This window comes from Astatotilapia calliptera, chromosome 23, assembly GCF_964374335.1.
Source record: "Astatotilapia calliptera chromosome 23, fAstCal68.1, whole genome shotgun sequence".
NCBI lineage: Eukaryota > Metazoa > Chordata > Actinopteri > Cichliformes > Cichlidae > Astatotilapia > Astatotilapia calliptera.
Genome location: NC_137443.1, coordinates 28,800,791 through 28,806,743, shown reverse-complemented (window position 1 = coordinate 28,806,743; position 5,953 = coordinate 28,800,791).

Genomic DNA, 5,953 nt, shown 5'->3' with positions numbered 1-5,953 from the left:
CTCACCCACTACAAATGCAACACAACCTCAATCCTTGGCTCATATGGACGTTGGTCACAACCCATACACGTTACATTTTAAAGACTAGTATGATGTGCAGTGTTGTTTGCTGTGAAAATTAAATGATACAAGGCTTTTTTTGGGTGTTCAAGGTTCATAAATGCTAATAATCATTTTTAGTCTGTTGCTACGTGGTTGCTGGTAACAGAATACAGACTGTATCAGAAAGAATCAATGGATTTCTAAAAGTTATACTTTTTGTGGTGACAGGCGTAGAAACCTGTGGTAAATTTTAACATGCATGACTGAATACAAAGTTTTACACACGAAACTTAGAATATCACCTCTGGATGCACGGCATTTCTCTATACAATCTACATACAAACTTTTGTGAGCATATATCTGTAGTCAATGCTTTAGCCCATTGGTAGGTACTTGCTAAGCAATATAATATCAGATATGGATAAGAGCCTTCAGGGGCTTAAGATATAACTGTGTGACAACTTTGACTGCTCACCTCCTGATCATGTAGTTGGAGTTTGCAGGCAAACACACAAAAAGACTGGTACAAGCTTCTCCGCCCTTTCAAAGAGTGCTACAGCCCACTTAAAAAACAAAAAATTCAATGGGGCCCATCCAGTCTTAAATCTTCATTCTAATCAAAATAAAAGAGAAATAGAAAGTGATATATTTCATTAAAAATTCTGTTCAAAAAACATAAATAACACAGGTTGTTCGCTACAAATTATTAATGTCAGCGAGTCATACACACAGCGTTAAAGGCACGTGTGTAAGATCAAGCACCTAGCCATGCAATCTGTCTTTAAAAACATTTGTGAATTTCACTGTGGATGCCACTGTGGCAACAAGTCAGTTTAGCAGTAATGTGTAGGTGGCCAAGCACTTATCGTGTTCTAAGCTTGAAACACTTTAAAGCTAAGGAGCTTTAAAACGTGACGCCATCATGTCCTGATGAAATGTCAGAATGCTGTGAGTGACAATAACGATAATCGTGACAATAGGTCCTTAAATAATTTGCTATATATATTGATAACCAGTGTTGGTCAAGTTACTTGAAAAAAAGTAATAGTAACTAATTACTGATTACTTAGAGAGTATGAGTAATCAGTAACTAATTACTGATTACTTCCCAAAAAAAGTAATCCCGTTACTTGACTGATTACTTATTTGCTTGGAAGTTTAGGGTTGTTTTTTTTCGCTGTAACAAGAGGTTTTCTTCCCACGCACAACGGACGGTAATTTTTTTGTCACTTTTTATGGAATCAAACTTAAAGTAAGGTCAGTACTTCCACGCTTTAAACACTGCACGCTCATACTGTCTCCTGCACTCAATATATGATCCATTGTTGATCTGCACACAGCTGTGTCACTAACGTCGCACTTGCCTACGTCACTGTCATGAGACATTCTTGCAAAAAAAATCACGGTTTTAGTAACGCAGTAACGCAGCGTTCCTACGGAAAGTAACGGTAATCTAATTACCGTTTTTGCAATAGTAATCCCTTACTTTACTCGTTACTTGAAAAAAGTAATCGGATTACTGCCCATCTCTGTTGATAACCCTTAAAATGGGAACCCTTAGTAGAATAAAATGTTTCACTTAACGTTAGATGAGGACAATGGACCCTTTGATTATTTCCAAAAATCCTTAAAATTCAGACTTTTACACCAACACATATTAAAGTGGACATGAAACACTACATGGATAAAGGCTATTTTAGGGAATGGAGCCCTGCTCTCAAAAACAGACAGAGATTTAACAGCTGTCTGTGAAGTTGGATTTAAGAAATATGTGGTTATGTTTTTGGAACATGTTTAGCATCATCTCATACCAGTTCAAAAGGTTATGTCACTGGATTGGTTGGTCGGTTGGTTGATTGGTTGCGGCTAGAGAGTTACTTTAGTTATTTATTTATGTTAGCAAACTAGTGACAGAGCTGATAACAGAAAACAAGGGAACTAAGAATAACTCACGTTGTCCACTGAGCTATTGGTTTTGTCACTGGTTAGCTAACATAAACTAATGTAAGTTTATTAACTGTGCCCAGCCAACCAACTCGGTGACATCACACTTTTATGCTCTATACTGGCACAAGATAGCGCTAAACATATTCTAAAAACTTTAGCTTTAAGCACTTATTTCATAAATCCAGCTTCACAGACTGTTTTAGAGCAGTGCGCCATGGTGTAAATTAACCTTCATACATGCAGTGTTTCATGTCCACTTTAATGTTTTTAAAATAGGTGATGGTAAAATAGTTGGATTTAGCACCTTTATGCCAGCTATAAGCAATAAGGCACGGCAGAACTGTAAAGCCAGTCAACAAAAAGAAAAGCATGTTAACTTGTCGTCGCTAAATAAATATTAACCAGTACCATTTTTCTATGCTGATAAAAAATGTAAACTTTATAATCAAATTTTGGAGAAAAAAAAAGTACTTCAACGCTTAAAAACTTCAACCCATTACATGGGATTTGAAAAGAATGACATTCTTAGCTGAAGAAAAAAATTGAAGGATTTATGTGGTAATTAAAAAAATAAATCTAGTCCTTCACAGTGAGTGTAAAGCAGAAAGTTTGTGCCCACTACCCACAGCGGGGAGAGATGTGTGTCTTAGCTCATCAGCGAGGCTCTGTTCAGATCAGTGTCTCCTCTCCACAGGTTACTGCCACTACTCATGAGGGCGACTCGCCTCGCCTTATGGGAGGCTTAGTGTGCTTCAGAGGAGAACAAAAGTGAGAGATTCTCTCTTTAAGTCCTATCCTTCCTGCTCTCTTTCTTCCCATCTTCTTCTCTCCTCTCCATTTGAAGCTTTTCTTCTTAACCTTTCTCTGTGTTCCTCTCTGATTCCGCTTCCCTCTCAGACTCTCTTTCTCTCTCTGTCTCTTTATCCGGATGTCTCCCACCGTGGCAGGCAGACATCAGTAGCCCTAGGGAAGTGCTTCGCTGTGGGAAGGAGCCTTGGCTTTAACTGGCTCTAAGTGGCTCTTGCTGTTTGTCTCTTTAGTTGTTTATTTTCTCCTTTGCTCACCCCGGGCAGGGAGGAGAGAGGGACACTTAGCGTCGGGGAAACCACAGCGTGGCCAGGCAGGGAGGTTTAATACCGCTTAGTAGCCTGCAGAGTTTACATGTTAGGGAGGCACAGAGAGACAAAGTGCAGGTGTGTGTAAGTTTATTATTGCAGTTTGTGTGTCATTTTATCATTAGAAATGTTATACAGATGTCAGATGGCTTGTGTGCGTTTTACTATGTTACTGTAATTACGGTGTGTGTTCACAAGTGTGTGTTTGTATCGACAAAGTCAAAAGGTCCAGGTATGACCTTCTAAGATGACATTATTTGCCATTGATTTGCCTCTGTTTCATATTTTGTCTCACTGGGACTACTGTACCAACAATTGGCCTCTATTGTTCTGTTTTTAAAGACAAACAGCTACGCTGCATTCCCTCATGAAAAAGGTAAAACAATTGTGTTTCTGGTCACTGCCTCAAATTTCAAACCTGACCTGTAACATGGGAAACGTGTTTTAGTTTGAGATTGAATCAAAAATAATTGGTTCTTAAAGGTTTTTTGTTTTTTTTTGTTTTTTTAAAAGGGTGCTTTGGAAAAACAATTCCTTAATCTCATGTTTATGTGATGTAGGGGAGCCTGGACCTCAACATTATCCATCTTCTCTTGACAGATAACAGAACAACAGGTAGCCAAGATCCACAGAAGACTTTGCACAGTGCTATATTTAACTAAACAACAAGTGATGGAAACCTGAATACAACACCTTGTGTATTAACAGTATTTCTACCTGAGTTCAAGTCTCATCTGCAAAGGAAAATATCATCTTCTGTTAGTGTTTAGACTGAGTGGCAGTATTTAAATACTGTGAGTTTAATCATGTTTTTTCAATTAAAAAGTCACCAGTCTATTGAATGATCTATACCAGAATATGGAGAATATGTTGTGTTGCCAGGGAATGTCAAATTTCCATTAGCACAGCTCAAAAATGTCAGCTTTCTTAAATCAAATCAATCAAATCACTTTTATTGTCACATCACATGTGCAGGTACACTGGTACAGTACATGCGAGTGAAATTCTTGTGTGCGAGCTTCACAAGCAACAGAGGTGTGCAAAAATACAATAACATATTGTATTTTTGGTGCTGTGACACCACGAGTGCAGAGGGTGTCTGGATTTATACCAAACTTCTGGGCTTTGCCAGCCATTCCCAAACTTAAATACAACAGCAGTAAATATAGGTCAGAGTAATGTTTAATATCCACCTTATATTACCATGTGTAATTCACTAACATATAAAAATCTATAACTGTAATTTCAAACTGAATTTGTGTTTTTTACTGTGACCCATGTGCAGTACCTTCATTGGTACTAGCTGGCAAAAACACATGCTAACTTTTTCTTTTTAAAATGTTTTATTTAACCAAGATGTGAACTTTTGAGATCAAGAATATCTTTATCAGAGTGTTGCGAGTGCAGATAGGACACAAGAACGTGTCGACAATCACCACATTGTTAAAAGCACAATGCACGAAGTTTACTAGTGCCAGCAGGATCTACCATAAATTGCTTCTAATGCTAGCCTACTTCAAATAAAAGCCCATTGCTTTTAATGGTTTATGGTAACAGGAGAAAATGAAGGCCCAGGTCTATCTTTGAAGAAATGCAGTAGCTTTCCAATATGAAACCACCTGGATCTGTCCATGGTGCTGATTTTTCCTCTCGCTTTCTCTCTCTGTCTCACACACACACACACACACACACACACACACACACACACACACACACACACACACACACACACACACACACACACACTGCCTATGTCATTGTGATATATACTCTGAGTCACACTAATGGCCCATTCATAACACCTTTTTCTATGGCACTGTAACCAGCATCAATAGAAGAATAATTTAATAGTTTTTTTTTTCTTAAGCTAAATGTTCAGGAAATCCAAGGATATTTGATAAAATGCTCACAAACATGAAGAGAGCAGGTGTTGCTTGGATTGCATGCCTATTCTCACCAAGGCACAATACACGGGAATGAAATGGAAGGCAAGCAAAGGCACTTTGCCATCGTCAAATCAAGCTTTCCATCAAGCACGTTCACGTAGATACATAAAGAATCAATATTTTTATGACTGGCCTAACAGACAGAGGGCCTCTCAGTGAGCTTCAGCAGCAGAAAGTAACTTTTCTGTTTGCTGGCACGGTTGTGCGTTGTTCAAAGATTAAGGCAAATAGGGGTTTAATTCCTCTAAGTGGTGTGCAAGCATGAGCTGTGAAGTCATGCAAAATGCCGGATAGCATGTGTTTATAAATGTGTGCGTTCCTAAGGACCTAAGCGAGTGCATCTTAGTGTGTAATGTGCGCAAGGCCAGGCAGATGTATGAAGGGAAAAGAGCGCACTCTTAAATACTCAGCTCACCTCACACGTATCGTCACACACTCGCCTCACAAATGAACACCTCCGCATCATAATGAGAATTACCTGCATGGCCTCACATTGCACTTCTCATCCCCTTGCAAACAAACACACACACACACTTGCACATTTGCTCATCTGTCCTGGCTCCCCCTGTCACTCTTTCTTGTTCCTATTCTTGTTTTTTTCTGTCTCTGTTTTCACACATGTAAACACACACACACACACACACACACACACACACACACACACACACACACACACCCCTCCAGTGTCCTCGTCGTCTCAACTTGAGCAGCAAATGAACACAATTAGCCACGGCTCCACAAACACACACTGGGGTATTGTTCTGCTCACACTCACTCAGTCCTTAATCTGCTGCTCCGGAGGGACCTCGGGTGTGTGTGTGAATGTGTATGCATGTGTGTGTGAGTGTGTGTGTGTGTGAAGGCAGTCGAGGGGAAGCATCGCAGAGCCCAGCTGACAGAAGG